This window comes from Anolis carolinensis, chromosome 1 (genome assembly GCF_035594765.1).
Source record: "Anolis carolinensis isolate JA03-04 chromosome 1, rAnoCar3.1.pri, whole genome shotgun sequence".
Taxonomy (NCBI): domain Eukaryota; kingdom Metazoa; phylum Chordata; class Lepidosauria; order Squamata; family Dactyloidae; genus Anolis; species Anolis carolinensis.
In genome coordinates, this window is record NC_085841.1 from 307272559 (window position 1) to 307289688 (window position 17130).

Sequence of the window (17130 nt, forward strand, 5' to 3'; positions counted from 1 at the left end):
GTAGCTATTTATTGAATGCCTCCTTTATAAACAACAACAACCAGTCTCTGAATGGTGAGGCTGTATATAATAAAGAACCTTCTACTCATCTGCCTTTTAAAGGGAATTCTGCCCAAACAGCCCTGCCTCCTTTTCGCTGTCCTGCTTGTTGGGTGATACATGGATTGTGCAGCCATAAACAACGCCACCACATCTGGTTTCCTTGATTCAGAATTGTGAATGCAATGGCATGATTATTATAGATCTCTTGGCTGTATGTTCCGATTTGAAAATCTTTCCTCTGCTTCTCTTTTAAAAATCAGCCTGCATTCCACGTCCTGTCCTCAATAGCCACAGGGAACACCGGCTCTTATCATGCTGGAAAATAGCAGCTTTTTGCATATATGAAAGCTTTTATTATGTAGCTCTTGTATTTTTTCCTTTCACATAACTAGTAAGATTGAGTACTGCATTTGAGAAAGTGGCAAGTTCATTCAAACACCATAAAAATTATACATTTACAGCTCCAGACTTTTCACATCACACTATCCTTTGGATGTTGGTAATTGAAAATAATCTCTGTTCTGTATAACAGTGAGGAGATAATGGCCACCGATGCTATCAGCCCAAGCAGGAATAAGGCAGCACAAGTATATAGGATGAGCAGATAATGGGATTGCTGTGCTGAATCCAAATACATTGAATAACCTGTAGCAATTGAGGCAGATGAAAGCCTTTTCAGGGAAGAAAGATTTCCCTCTTTTTAAACTGAATTTGGAGCAGCAAATATAGACAAATCTCACAGCCGTATTCAAATTGTAGGATAATGCTAATGTAATATGTGGAAAGGCTTGAACCTTGCACATTGCTCACTCTGCTGGCATTAACTTTGAAGTAATTACCATTGATTCGATTCTGGTGGTAATTTTTATTTTGTTTCTCTGGGCCTTCTGATTGCTAATGCAGGGGAAGCCGTGTTCTCCATGCAGTAAAATACAACAACAACAATAACAACAACAACAACAACAACAACAACAAAAATCTACAAAAGACAGATTGCTTTATTGGTCAACTGGAATGCACAAAATACACCAAAGCTCCACTGGTTACTTCAGGCAAATGATGTTTCATTCAAATCAGCCCTACATTGTGTATCTTGTTGAGTTGTCTTGAAAGGATCTCAATGTAGACAAAGGGCAATAAAAACATTTAATAAAATTCTACTCCTTTAGTAAATTCCCATGAAATTCAGGCTATTCCTGCCCTGTGCAAACCTACCTGCTCCTTCCTTTCTTAATGAAGGCACTTCTTATGTACATTAGCACTTGTTGTCCCCAATACAAGATTGCTACTTCCTTCATATTTCAGATAGACTAAAAAACTCAATGTGTGGGCTATTGAGAATTCTGCTGCTGCTCACTATGGCCTTTATCACAACAGAGTGTTGTAGTGCAGTAATTATGTTGTTTAAATAAACAGAAACATATAGGTATGGAAACAATATCTTTCACTTTTTCTCTCCGATAGTGCTTTGGTGCCACTTCAGTGATGCACAATCTGTCTTTCACTCTGCCTTACTTGGTCTTGCCTTCCTACCTGGGTCTGCCCTACATAGAGCATGCACACTGTTTCATTTTCTCTTCTTTTTTATGCTGTGATTGTTCAGTTTTGACACGTCTCACAAAAGAGGAGTCCTGCAGTCACTGCATAATTTCAGGCATTCTGGCAACGCCCCAGTCACAGCATAACTGTGCAATTTTGGCAAAACAAAAATTTTAAAGTAAAATAAAACCCGGGGAATGGAGTAAAGCAACATGACTTTACTCTGCTTGGGCGTAGTTGGAGAGGAAAGAGGAGAACCGTGCCCATTCATGCCACATGACTGCTGAAATATATTTACTGCAGCAGAATTAAACAATTCCACCTGAAATAATAGTTGAATGGTAGTGATACTGGACCAATGATGGGTTTTTCATGTCAGTTAAAGGATGCAATCCCAATGGAATGGAAATGCAATGTTACAACAAGACGGCCATAATGCTGTGTGACAAGGAAAGGTCAAATACAGAACTAATCCTGAGTAATGTGCAGCAAACCTATTGTGTGATGAAGTCCTACATGTATGGTGTCCAACAGAAATCCAAGGCCAGCCCAAGGTACTGCTGGCTCTGGTGAAAGGAGGAGTGACATTTCATCTATGCTAGCTGACTGGACAGGCCTGGTAGTTGAATCTCCACCATCCCTGGAAGCAATCGGCTAATTAACTGGGTGAGGTGTATATTTAGTTTTGGTCTTTACTGGACCTTTTTAACATTCTCAAGTGGGCACTTATAGTGTAGCAGATAGTTCTGCAGAGGGATTCATTTGTGCCAGCAAACTGTCCCATAGTAAGAGTACGATCGCAACTCCTTCAACCTTGGTGAGTAGCATTTAGGGTTCCTCCAGGCAGGACAAATATGTCAGGAGGTTGAAATATTTCTTGCTGTAGTTCTCAGCATTTTAAAAATATATCCAAATTATGTTTCAGTTATTCCATTTCCAAACCATTTCCAGAGCCATCCTCAATATTTTATTCTTACCCTTAAGCACGTTTTTAAATTCCAAAATATATTGGAACAACGTGTTCCCATATGTTTTCTTTCGTTCATCCAAATTTTTTTAGTTCAATATTTTGTGTTATAACATTGTTACTTTCTGTTAAAAAAATTAATCAGAAAGGTGATCTCTCTGACAGAGTTCTTAGTGGTCATCTCTCTCTCTCTCTCTTTCTCTCTCTCTCTCTCTCTCTCTCTCCCCGCCCCCCCCCCCCCCCCAGTCACCAGACAGGTGTTTCAAAATTAATTCACTCTGACTCCAACTAAAATTCTGGAAAAAGGTCCTTTTCATGTTGGCCCTGAAGGCCATGCAAGGTCCAGCGGCCAACACAACTGTGCTCTATTTTGACTCCATTGTTATAATTACTGATGGCAGAGTCTATCCCACTGAAATGAGAATTTATTACTAGTGCAACTTTTTTCTAGCTTGGTCATAATTATGTTCTTCTTTGGCTTTTGGCATACAGTGTGGCCATCTCAGTATCACTTGGGATATACAGTTGAACTATATATGATCACCAACAGAAATATGCTTTATTCAAAATATTCCAGCAAGAGAGTGTGTACCATAAATATGGATAAAGAACAAATTGCATAATTGTTTTTTTCCCCCTTGTATGACTCGTTTCGATCCAACCTGTTCCTTTTTGCTGTTCCAAAGTACTGACATTCCCAGTGGTTTCATTAGAAATTTTAAGTTTATAAATAAAGTTTATAAATGAAATTACAGAAGGACCTACATGCTTCCTGGAATACGTGAAGTGAAATTATTATTGGGCACAAAATGTCAGAAAACAGTTTTGGCTGAAAGTCACTCCAAATGTTATCTTATGTAAATGTCAGTAATAATGTAAGAACTTCCATTTCATACTATGTTAGATACAGCTATTTATCCCTAAGTTAAATGGCTCCAAGAGACTTGTTACCAGTGCAACAGAAAATGTTTGTGAGTCTCTGTTCTTAGAAGATGAAAGATGCCATTTCTCTTCTATGCTTACAGCAGAGAAATCTATATGTGGGTGGGAGGCAGAAATGCTTTGCTAAACATTTTGAAAACATGTGACTGGAGGATGCCCATGTGTTTTCTTCTATTGTTTTAGAATCCCTAAACTTAATATGAATAAACATTTCAAAGCTTTTACAGATGTGATTACTTTGAGTTTAGATTGCAAAAGTAAACATTTGTTGATTCATTGTGGTAGAAACCTATCCATCTTTTCCCAGAGATAAATCACAGGGAATTCAATAGGATTTACTCTCAGATAAATCTGTATAGAATTTCATTCTTATAATGATCAAAATTTAAGGTCATCTGTTTGTTATTTGAAGGATGACACAGGACATCCATGATAGGATCTCCGGATATATAGCTGCTGTGCCCCGGTGGCACAGCAGATTAAACCGCTGAACTAATTACCAGTAACTTGCTGACTTGTTTTAATTGATATATTGCATTACTGTTTTGTCTGTTTTATATTGTGATTGTATTATGTATATTTTGTCCTTATGTTGTTTGGGCCTCTGCCTCATGTAAGCCGCCCCAAGTCCCCACGGGGAGATGGTGGCGGGGTATAAATAAAGTTTATTATTATTATTATTATTATTATTATTATTATTATTATTATTATTATTATTATTATAAAAGGTTGGCAGTTTGAATCTAGGGAGTGGGGTGAGCTCCCGCTGTTAGCCCCAGCTTCTGCCAATCTAGAAGTTCAAAAACATGGAAATGTGAGTAGACCAATAGGTACTGCTCCAGTGAGAAAGTAACGGCACTCCATGCAGTCATGCTGGCCACATGGCCTTGGAGGTGTCTACCGACAACTCCTTCTCTTCGGCTTAGAAATTGAGATGAGCACCAACCCCCAGAGTCAATCACGACTGGACTTAATGCTGTGGGAAAATCTTTACCTTTACTAATGTTTCAGTATAATGTTATGGGGAAAGTATCTGCGTTAGTTAAAAATCATGCACCCTGTTCTATTTCCCTGTCTGAGGAGGGGGAAATTTGCACATAAGTTTTGCTTTAATAGCTCTGGGGATTAAGTATTTTAATTTGAAAAGAGTGTGAAATGTTAGATGCCCCGTTTCCTAGGATTTCTTACCCATTGGTCCTTTTCCCACCCTATTACTTTATTTTTTTTAAATAAACTAATATCTTGTAACAAACATGTAATTATGATGCTATATACCTATGCTTTGAGTTCTCATACAACTCCTGAAAAGCCAGTCAGCTTTTAAGGTGAGTGATGGAGATCTATCGTGCGACTGAGGGGGCTGCTGCAGGATGACTTGAGTAGCCTTCTTCCTCCAGTGAGAAATGCTATGATGGAAAGTTGTGATGAGACCTCTCAGAAATATCTGCTTTTGCTCCCTGTAGTGTTGCTTGCTAGTGGGAAGAGGCTGGCATTTTGTTCTGCAGCACAGACCTTGATTGCACCAGATGACTTATGTGGCTTTTTAGGTGGATTTCAGGGCTATTTGTAGTCATGAAGATGGTGCCGTGATCAGAAATGAGAATACGATGCAGTAAGTCTAACTCTGAAGTCATCTACATTGATTGCAGGGTCATTCCAGAGCAGAAATGGTCCAGACTGGACCCAGAGGTGTTGCAGGCAGCTCTACACTCCGTCCCCAACCTGCAGTGGGATTACCTGCATGGTCCAGTGAGGCTGAGACCTCAACTGGGCCTTCTCTATAGCTATCATTGGAAGAAGGAGAGGGTGAAATGGACACCTCTGCTGATGTCGGCACCTCTGCTGATGTTTGCTGGAGCTCTGCAGCTGTCTGGCAGCAGAAACAGTGACATGGACCTGATCCATCCTCTTTTCCCCATGTTGAGACATCAGATCAATCCATATTGGATCCAGTTGTGCTGTCCACATTATGCCCAAACTGCAGAGTTGCTCCAGAGTTTCAGGAAAAATCTGATTTTCTTTTGACTTTCCTTAGCACAGGACTAAACCAAATTAATGGGATTTACCTTGCAATAAGAACAGGCCTCCGGTGGCTCAGTGTGTTAAAGCGCTGAGCTGCTGAACTTGCAGACCGAACGGTCCCAGGTTCAAATTCGAGGAGCGGAGTGAGCGCCCGTTGTTAGCTCCAGCTCCTGCCAACCTAGCAGTTCGAAGGCATGCAAATGTGAGTAGATCAATAGGTACCGCTCTGGCGGAAAGGTAACAGCGTTCCATGCAGTCATGCCGGGCACATGACCTTGGAGGTGTTTATGGACAACACCGGCTCTTCAGCTTAGAAATGGAGATGAGCACTAACCCCCAGAGTCGGACACGACTGGACTTAACGTCAGGGGAAACCTTTACCTTTACTAAGAATAGGAAGTCCCTGGACGTCATAAAGACAGCCAATAGCAACTTCACATTCAGCACAAGCTAATCAGCCAATGTTAACAAGCCTTTTGATCGTTGTAACTAACAAGATGCCAGTTGTGTTTTGAGACCTTTTAATTTTAGTAAGCCACTAGCTAGCTTGAAGTGGCTTACAAAAATTAAAATAAACACATGCAAATGCCAAAGTAAAAAATGAAAAATGTTATTGTTAAAATATGATTAAATCATTTATAGAAAGTAACACCACTTGAAAAACAGAAAAATCAATAGGATGGCACACCATTAAAAGAGTGTGCAATCAATCCCCGGAAGCCTGTTGGAGTTGAAAGGTTTTCATTTTCTGACAGGAGAATAACAGGGAAGAAGCCATCCTCACTTCTCTAAAGCAGAAGTTCCTGGGAGCAACCACAAATAAAGGTCTCTTGTCTTTCAAATAAATGTCACTGTGAAGTTGGTGGGATTGAGATAAAGGACGTCTTCCAAAGTTTTCAAAGCTGAAGCAACTTTATGGAAGAAAATACAACCCTTGCTAATTGAAGGCTGATCAGTAGCCAAATTTGATACCATCTTATATTGCATGCTTCTAGATTAGTTGGCCCTATGTGATGACTCATGGGCCATGTAGTCCCGTTCCTAGTACTGTTGTGACAGATGAAGAGGAAAACTTGGGTTTCCCACCGTTTCTGCCAGATTTGGAGCCCTTGCAGCTGCAGGATGTTTGCCCACAAGAAGTCAGCCAAACAAGCCTTGAGGAGAAATCTCCCCCATTTTCTCGCCGCCTTTATTATAATCAAGATAGACGCGCTCGGGAGGCGACTCGCCGAAGCGCCCGGATAGCTGCCAGACAATTAGATGATTAAGTCTGTTTCCCTTGGGAAAGTTTAAGGAGTCCTGCATCTGGACAGTATAGGTTTCGGTTCTTGTTCCCCAGAGAAAGTGTGCTTTGGCGGGAAAACAAGATCCTATATAGATGTTTGGCCACAAAGGATTCCTTGCGGAGTCAATTCGTCAGCTCGTGGAGTGAGATCGTGTGTAGACTTCGTACCCCAGTTCCCAGCTCCTGAACCAAGTTTCCAGCCCAGCCTTGTTCCACGGATTTCTATGGACTCAGTTCTTGTTCCACGATTGTCTTGTTTCAAGTTGGACCTTGCCAAGTCTCAAGTCTTGCCTTGCCTTGCGTTTTAAACCACGGACCCTGCTTCTCGGATTCCAGCCTTGTTTTCCCCTCCTTCGGATTTACCTTGAGCCTCAAAGACTATGGACAGTTCCCCACACTATTGCTTGCTAAATAGTGTGTGTTTCGGTGAAGTGGATTATAACTTTAGATTTTAATATCATATATTGGACATTGCTTTCCTGGACTATATTTGACCTTTCCTGAAGGGTCTACTTCTGGACTATATTCTACACTTGTTTTTATTGACTTTATATAATTCTTTAATAAAGATATTAGATAGATTCTGGCCTCTGCGTATGGTTATTGGTGCTCTGCAGCCTGGGTCCTGACACCCTAACATTCCCAACCAGTGATCAGATTCTATGATTTTTATTTACGGTACTCCCAAAGTGCTAAACTGGGGAAGACAATGTAAATCTTTCCACATAGCACTTTCTAAAGATCCAGTGCCATTTATCGGCAGCAAACCAAGTATTGTATCCCATTTCCCCTGCTAACCATATTATTTCTCAAAATCAGCATAGGAACATTTTTTTTAAAAAAAAATTCCTCCATCCATAAACATTAACATAATTAGATTAGATATGATTGTTGAGTTTTCCTAATGCTTAACAAAATGTGTTAAAGCTTTTCACCTAACATTCCAATTTCACCACTCCAAATGCATAAAAAAAGAAGTTGGCATAAAAGAATTCAGCAATATTGGTTTATTTTAGGATATACTTTTGTGGACTTTGATATGATGAAGTGGACATAAAGCCACAAAAGCTTATGCTAGAATAAACCAGTTAGTCTCAACTAACTGGATTCCTTTATAGCTCTATTTTAGACCTCAGCAGTCCTCAAACTTTTTAAGCTGAAGGTTCATGGTCCCTCAGACTAATGGGGGCTCAGACTATAGTTAGAAAAAAATGAACACACACTGCACAAATGTTATTTGTAATGCAAAGAAATACAATAATTAAAATAAAGAATAATTTTAACCAATATAAACTTACTGGTATTTCAATTAGAAGTGTGGGCCTCCTTTTGACTGATGAGTCAGGTTAATTAAGATTGTTGTTGTTGTTGTTGTTGTTGTTGTTGTTGTTGTTGTGTGACTTCAAGTTGTTTCAGATGTAGGGTGACCTTAAGTCTAAAGTTTAGGGTGGTTAAATGACCTTGGAGGGCTGTAACCTGCCTGCGGACCTTAGTTTGGGGACTCCTGTTCTTTTTTTTAAAAAAAATATTTGGATTATACAAGCATAGTATCACATAACCACATAACCTGTCAAAGACAGAACGCCACAAGATCAAAGATAACAGAGTTTATTGGATAACAGAACTCAAAATGCCCGTAAAATACAAGGGCCAGGCAGTATTAGCCTTTAAAAGCAAAAAGGGGCAAGGAAAAACGTTCAAAAGATAAACCGGATTAAACCGGAGTTTAATCCGGGTAAAAACAAAACAGCTTGCTTCAGCCTGGGGATAAACAAAACAGAAGCCGGGGAACAAAGTGTTCAAAAGAATGCAATTAATTGGCAGCAGATTCCTCTCTGCTGCCAGCACTGTGCTTTGAGTAACTTGAGTCACTCCTCCACACAGCAGACAAGATTTCCAATACACACAGATCAGCCGAGGATTGAAGCAGTAGAGTAGACCCAGTTCCTTTCCGTAGTTCAAGCCAGAAGCAGACGTTTGTAGATTCACCAAGTCCGAGTAGGGGGAAGTCAAGCCGTGGTCAGTTCAGTCCGAAATCCAAAGCAGGAGATGGCGTCCGTCAAGAAGACGACGGAAGGTCAAAGCTAATGAGATTAAGCACAAGTTTGCACAAACAAAAGCCCACACAATTCCTCCCGCCGTCTGACCCCAAATTCCAAAACAACTTACGTATCAGCACACGAAAACACACCAGTCTTCAGGAAAGCGTCCCACACAGATCCCAAGCGTTCGTCCAGATTACCTTGCCCAACGCAATTTGCAATTGCTCCCAAGCCTCATTTTATGCCAGTTACAAATCCTCATCACTATCAGCTGCCCTCCTTAACCCGGGCGTTTCCTCATCACTTTCCTCATCAGAGCTGGAACACCTCTGACTACGCCCCACAGCATCCCCAGCTGTGGATCCCGTCCCATCCCTCCAGCTTGTCCATGGATCTAATCCTGAAGGTCCCCATTCATCTTCCATCCCATCATTGCCAGTGGCACCCAATTCCTCCCTCACCCGAGTCCAATCCATCTCATCCTCCTCCGAGCTAACCAGCCCCTCCTCCATTCTCTCCGTAAACCCCTCAAAAGACTCTTCGTCAGATGGTGCTGCAAAGATATCTCGCAGTCTCTTTCTTTCTCGCTCCTCGAGAGTATCTGACTCTCGAGGAGTCTTACGCCCACGTCTGCCAGTAACAGAGCCATGAGGCTCAATCATAACACTACCACATTTCCTCATGAAAAAAAGTTTAGAAGATAACATAGTAGAAAGTAACGCAGTAGAGAAAGAGAAAAAAAAATCTCCATATACAATGTTCTCTCACTACTTTGCGGTTCACTTTTAGCGGATTCACTGTTTTGCAGTTTTTCAAATTGCATATTTTTTATAAATCATAAAAAATACAATTTACAGCCTAAGGAAGGGAGGAAGGAGAAGCAGAAGGGAGAGAAAAGGAGCCCAAGCAGCAATGGGAGGAGAAGGAGGCGATTTATCAACACACGATTGGTTGATAAAGGCTTAAAATAGTATATAACTACTAAAATAATGTATAAATATTAAAATAAATATAGTGTCCCTATTTTGCGGATTTTCACTTATTCTGGAACGTAACCCCCGTGATAAGTGAGGAACACTGTATATTTGCACGCTTCTGGTGTCACCTATTGTTTACATCTTATTCATGCCTCCACTCCTTCTCCTCACGTGCCATTTTAGAATGCCAGAAGAACTTTACAAGCAGGCTTAGTTTTCCATTGTAATATTTGATCTATATCTGTATCACTCTGTAATCTTTTGCTACAAATGTGGATTTATTGTTTATAACTGTTGTTGTTTTATTCTGTTTTATGGTACGGTGTATGTATTTTGATGTGATTATGTTCTATGATATTGACTGGGCTCGTCCCCATGTAAGCCACTCCAACTCCCCTTGGGGAGATGGAGGCGGGATACAAAATTATTATTATTATTATTATTATTATTATTATTATTATTATTATTATTAGTATTATTATTAATATTAAACAATTGGCTGATATGGCATGGTATGTCATAAAAGGGAGTCCTGTTCTAGTATATTGTCTAGAGTAGTGTTAAACTGGTAATCAACTTTTCAAGGGTGTACTATTTTTAGTTTTTACTTTATTTCCTTTTTAATTGAGATGTTATTTCTATGATTTCTTGTAAAGCACTCTGGAGTTGTCACACTAAATGGCAGAAGTGAGAAATGAGTGATAATTCTAATAACAAGTGATTCCTTCCTTGTACAAAACAGAACAACAATTGCTTTGATGGTCTACTTTACTCAAACTATGGGCAAAGTGGTTTCCCTCCAAATATTGTTGGACTGTCATATTCAGTATTCAACATCTTTACCAATGCAGGCTGATGGGAGCTGCAGTCCAGAAACATCAGGATTTTTTATTTGCCCACTTTGTTTAACACATTGCATTTCAGTTTCATTTAGGGCAGAAAGGATGAAATTCACTAAGGGAGCTTCCAGACAGCACCAAAATCTGCACCAAAGCAGGTTTAAGAGACCTGTTTTGGCATGGATTCCCATTCCCACTTCCCCCAAAAACTCAGACTTCCCCAAAAAGGATGGTACATGCCCTTTTGGTAACTACCAGGACAGCATGCAGCCACCCTGAAGCCCCACAAAACAACCCTTAAAACCTTAAAAAAAACCCATACCTGGCTGTCATTAAGGTGCTCTTTGCATCCTTCTGGCACAAAGAAATAGCACACCAGGAGACGGAGGGGTGGGGATGAGGAGTGATATTCCTCTTTGTCCTCTCCCCATCTCTTGGTGAGTCATTTTTTCACACCAGGAGGATGCAGGGAGCACTTTAATGGTGACCGGGTAAGTTTTTTTTTAAGTTTTAAGGGTTGTTCTGAGAGCTGGGGGGAGAAGTTGGGTGCCATCCTGGACCTTTGGCTCCAAGAGCCCAAAAGTTTCCACATGGCAAATGAGGATTTGCCCCTGGGTAGTTCCTGGTAGTACTGGAATTACCTGGCCATGAGTCCCCACAGGCCCAATACCCCATTAAACCCAGACCTTTCAGGAAGGCCCAGATCTAATGGGGTATTTAATTATTTGGAATAACCAAGGTTATTCCGAATTAATTCATTCTTACCAGGAGCATCATTTGGATGCCCCCGGTAAAAACCCAGACAGGTCTCCTTTTTAAGGCCTGTCTGGATGGCCCTAAGACATTGTTGCTGTTCATCAGGTCAGCCTTTGTTATGGAGGTTTCAATTAATCTCTCCCTCCCTTCCCACAAACACACAATGCAAAGAAACACCACATCAAACCCACCCATATGAACCTCATTAGCCCACTCTGAGTAGTTTTCTTCTTCTAACAGTATGGAGGAATGAATTAGAGCAATCCAAGGAAATGGAAGACACATGTAAAAACCTAATTTTATTTTCTGAGAGCATAACTGCTTTCAAGTAAATTGCTTTCTTGTTGGCCTGGAATATAGTAAAAAAAAAAAAAGAATAACAAGGATGCCCTATGAAAAGAATAGGCAATAAAAGGAGCGGCAAATCCCAACTAAATACCCACTCGCATCAATTGGCTTTTGTAGTTCCCATTATTGCATATGGGCTCTCACAGTGCTCCCATTATTTTCCAGTCATTTTTAATCACTCCTTTTTCATACACCCTTTGGTTATCTTTCTTCCTCATTACTGTGGATGTCCTAGGTTATGGAGGAACAACAGGAGACTGTTAGAAAGAAACTCTTGGTTAAATTAAGTCTCTCTGTCTGATGTCCTCTATCCCTCTGAGTATGTTTTGCTTTCTTCCTTGTTTGGTGTTTGCTTTGCTTTGCTTTCTTGTTTGTTTGTGAGAATGTCTTCCCTCCCAATGGTACAGAAATCAATTCCAAATAATATATGGTCAACCCTCCACATTTGCTGGGGTTGGGGGCTCACAGGACCCTTGTGAAAGTAAAAAATGCCAAATATAGAAATTCGTCATAAAGAATACCTTTTTAGGAATTTCTAGGTTTTCTAGCATGACTCTCTGGTCATTTTCTTCTGAAAGCTGAAGATATGGCAATCCTGTGGAAACTCGTAGAATCACATTGGAGGATTTTAAGATTCCTAGACAAATGTTTTCTCTAGAAAAATCTAGGTCCTCCCGCATTACTGGAGGAAATTGATCACAGAGGCTGGATCTACACTGCCATATAATCTAGTTTCAAAATGCAGATTAACTGCATTGAACTGGATTATATGGCAGTGTAGACTCATATATAATCCAGTTCAATGCAGATAATCTGCATTACGAAACTGCCTTATATGGCAGTGTAGGTTAAGCCAGAGTCACACGGGAGGGCCTAGACATCCCTAGTGAGAACACTTTTGAATCAAATCAACAAAAGTCAAACCCACAAATGTAGAGGAATGGCAGTATTTCAAGCAACTTCTTCAGTATCATCTACTTTTCCTTTAGGGTTATATCTCATTAGATATTTACCCTTCTCCCACAGACTTATTTTGGGTTGCATTAGATGAGGGAGATGAAAGTCTACAAAATCATATGCCAAAAACATTTTTGTCTCAGTCAAAAAGGTGTTACAATATCCCTTCGCATATTGTTGGGTGAGTTGAAAGAAGATGCTATTCTAATTATTTTATATTGTTGTTTCTTTGAAGTGGAATGATTAAGCTCTTACAAAATGAATAAAGGGGTTGGAAGTGATGCTGAGTTTGAAAAAGTTACTTTTTGGACAACAGCTCCCAGTCTGGTAGCTATGTTGACTGGAGGATTTTGAAAGTTGTGTTTCTTGAAAGATAGCATTCCTAAGCTGTAGAGGCCTTTTGTACTATACAATTACAGTGCTCCCTCACTTATCGCTGGGGTTAGGTTCCAGGATCACCCGCAATAAATGAAAATCCGTGAAGTGGGGACGCTATTTTTATTTATTTAAATATTTATATATTATTTTAGTAATTATACACTAACTTAAGTCTTTATCAACCAATTGTGTGTTGATAAATCACCTCCTTCTCCTCCCATTGCCACTTGGGCTCCTTTTCTCTCCCTTTGGCTTCTCCTTCCTCCCTTCCTTAGGCTGTAAATTGTATTTTTAATGATTTATAATAGTCTTTTAAAGTTTGTTGAAAAACCGCAAAACAGTGAATCCGTGAAAAGTGAACCATGAAGTTGTGAGGGAACACTGTACAGCATTATGATTCCACTTTAAGAGCCATGATGACACCATGTGGAATCTTGGGATTTGTAGTTGAAGGGAGGTATTTAGAATTCTCTGCCAGAAAGGTAGCCACCAGGATTCTCAGGATTCCACACAATGCCATTAAGACAGTTAAAATGGAATTGGGGTGCTACAGTCGGTGTAAAAGGTCATCTGATCTTGTCATACAGGAGAAGGACATTTTATATGGATGGAAGAAGACAGTTTCATTAATGAGATCTCTAAGGAGAATGTGATGGGTTATAGGAGCTGAAAAGATCATGCAACTGCCCAGCAACACCTTTGGGTTTTCAAGAAAAGGTCAGCAGATAATTTCCACACATAAAAAGCTGCCTTATATGGACTGGCAGTGGCTCCCAGAGATTTCAGAGAGGGAATATTTTCTGCCTGGCCAGAAGATTCCGAGGACAGAATTTGGATCCTTATGCATGCAGAACATGAGCTTTACAACTGGCGGTGGGCCATGAATACTTTCCAATAATCAGTGCAATGACTGTTCAGTAACAAGAATACACCATGCTATGTGTACATATCAGAGAAAGATGTGATTATTCAGAAAAATATTGTTGCCTAGCATTGAGAAATTATTATCATGATGCCCTTTGTCTTTTTGTGCAAGGAAAAGAAGACACATGTAAATAACAAAACTCAAATGATTAGGTTGTTAAACCCCATGGTTTAAGACAGCCTTTCCCTGGTCCTGTCCAGACAGTACCTTTATCTCAGGAGCTCCTACTTCAAAATATAACCCAGAAACGATGTCCCCTGAAAATGCAGGAGCAATCACTGCAAAGGCCAAAACCACGAGATTTTCAGGTGTGGCTGGAAAATGCGGATATTCGAGTCTGTATGTCCATACACTCAGAAAATACAGGATTTTTTGTTGGTTTGTTCCTGGATTAAACATGTTGGTTCCTGATTGGTTGTATCCTAAAAACATGACAACAGTTGACTAGAAGGTGAAAACTTTATCCTGGCAAGAGGAACTTTGTTCTCCATATGTTTAATGAAGTTTGTGGAACACAAACAAAGGTTTTGCCATGTAATCAACTTTCCCCATGTTTTTATGATAAAAGCAATGAGGAACAGACATGTATAACCCAGGAACATCACCCCATTGTTCCCAGGCACAAGTACATGACCAAACTTGTCTTCACAGATGGCCATGCAGCCTCTATAACCCAGGAACAGAACTTATACAACGATTTGTATATTTGCATTTTGTTCTTTTAAAAATCACTGAAATTTCCAATGAACGTCTCATGGTGGCCACCTTGGGGGTTGCAAAATCCCAGGACAAAGCAGCAAGTGTGGACGACAGGCAGAAATCCCAGGACCAACAGGTGTGTATGTGGACCTGTTTTCAGGTCCCGTTTTTTTTGGGTTTTTTGCCCCTGACTAGAACCTGTGATTTGGTGCTGTCTGGAATACACTCAATTCAACAGTTCCCATATGTTCTGCTTCACAAACATCACATCATCCCCAGCCATCAACCAGATCATGAGATTTGTAGTTGCACATCTGGGTATTGACTGCAGAAATGCAACAAACAGCACTACAAAAGAAATCCAAAGGAGACAGTAATCATTCTTCAATGAAGGGGCAACAGTGCTAGCCAATTGAATGGGGACAACAACTCTTCCTCCTCCACATGTACTGTCTTGAAGGGCAGGATGAAGAGGTGATATGTTGAGATATGAAAGAGTTAAGATTCCATGAAAGATAAGTATTTTTTTCATGGATGTGAATATATGGGTGGTACACTCCATGGCAATAAGACAAATAGAGCTCTATTTAACTCCCAAGCATCTGGCTGCATGCCCAACAAGACCTCACACATAAAGCACTAGCTCCTATTGTCTGAGAAAATGTGTTAGCTTATACTAACTTATCCCACAATTTTTTTTATTCCTTTTGTATAGTAAAGAGGAAGCTATGGTTTTTAAATGTTAACATTATCTTTTGCTGAACAGTCTATTGTAAAAGAGCTTTTTGCAAGTAGGTTCTTTTAAACATTGTAAAACTGAAAAAAGAAAAGGAAGAAAATGTGTTCTGTATTGCTCTGCAGTTCAAAATACAATGTATTCACCATGGTTGTTTACTAAGGAGCATTCTTACCTTAACTTTCTCCCTCTTTCTTCTCTGGAGGTGTAAACGGTTAATGACAACAGTCTCAAAATGATTTTCTTCATCCGTTTCCACAAATATTTTTCTTCATTTGTGCCCTTTGCTTTCTGTCAGTGAAGCTATGCTTCCTGGAAAAGCTTTCAAGACTATGGAATCAATCACGCTTTCTATACAGCGCCTAACAGTTTTAGCTTTGTCGTTTATCCTAGCAACCAGACTCATTTCAGCCTGGGGTGAGGAGGAAATGATTATTGTACCAAAAGAAGGGAGAATTGTTCAGGGAAGGCCGCATTGGGGTACTTAGTGCATTACATTTTTACGTGACTATAAAGACGGTGGAAGAGCCTTCTTTCCCTGGATTCTTTGACCAGTTTAGCAGATTCTTGAGAATGACCCAAACAGGTCAACACTCTTGAGACAATTTAGGGCACTGACCCTGTGGTTTAGTCCAGCATTATCCAATCAACTGGGTTTTTGTTAATGAAAATCCAATTGGAAGAAGGCAATGCTGCTGATTGCTGCGAGATGGAGGGGGCCATTAATTGCTTCCCAACCTGGGAAGGCATTGAGGTAATAGAAAATCCTGTAGTGGCCAATTTTGATTGCAAAAACCATATCCCTCTTTCCAGTACAGCTGCTTTAATGAGCTTTGTATCTCTACCCTAGTTTCTGCTGTTACTTCTGAGTGACTTTAAGTCATTTCCAATTTGGAGACCTAAGGCAAACCTATAATGGGATTTTCTTGGCAAGATTTGTTCTAAGCAGATGAGCCATTACCTTCCTCTGAAGCCTCAGATGCATTTACACTGTAGAATTAATGCAGTTTGACAACACCTTAACTGCCAGGGCTCAATGCTATAGAATCCTGGGTTTATTAGTTTGGTGAGATACCAGTACTCTTTGGCAGAAAAGGCTAGAGACTTTGTAAAACTGCAGCTCTCATAATTCCACAGCATTAAGACATGGCTATTAAAGTGGTGACAAACTGCAATAATTCTAGAGTGTAGATCAGTGGTTCTCAACCTTCCTAATGAGGCAACCCATTAAAACAGTTCCTCGTGTTGTGGTGACCCCCAACAATAAAATTATTTTTGTTGCTACTTCATAACTTTAATTTTGCTACTGTTATGAATCATAATTTATTTATTTATTTATTTCGTGTCAAAAGCATTGGTACAGCAAATACATTTCAAATAATGGAAATAAAATAAAAAAGAAAAGAAATCACAAGCAACTAAATAGTTTTGGACCAAAAGCGGGCAACAGCAACCGCATTGTCTGTAGCTTTAAACAACTCCTCCTCCGTACATGAGGCAGGGCATTGTGGGCAAGCATACATATGCTAAGTTGTTTGTTCAGCTCCACAGTCACACAAGGTGGAGGATTCCTCCAGGTAGTGCCACCTTGCCAAGTTGTCTTTAGATCTGCCCACTCCGCTTCTGAGTCTGTTCAGGGACTTCCAAGTTGCCCATTCCTGGTTTGCCCCTGGAGG

At 40.1% G+C, this 17130-nt stretch overlaps 1 protein-coding gene and 1 long non-coding RNA gene across 2 annotated transcripts in view; one reads left to right on the top strand and one right to left on the bottom strand.

Annotated features, from left to right (window-relative positions):
• galnt16 (polypeptide N-acetylgalactosaminyltransferase 16) overlaps window positions 1-17130 on the top strand; it is a 246567-nt gene that overhangs the window by 118687 nt on the left and 110750 nt on the right. The window lies entirely within an intron of this gene.
• LOC134295456 (uncharacterized) lies at window positions 8390-15970 on the bottom strand. Its single transcript, XR_010002025.1, has 2 exons — window positions 15630-15970; window positions 8390-8881 (listed from the first exon to the last, which is right to left on the bottom strand). It is a non-coding gene; the product is annotated as an uncharacterized LOC134295456 (long non-coding RNA).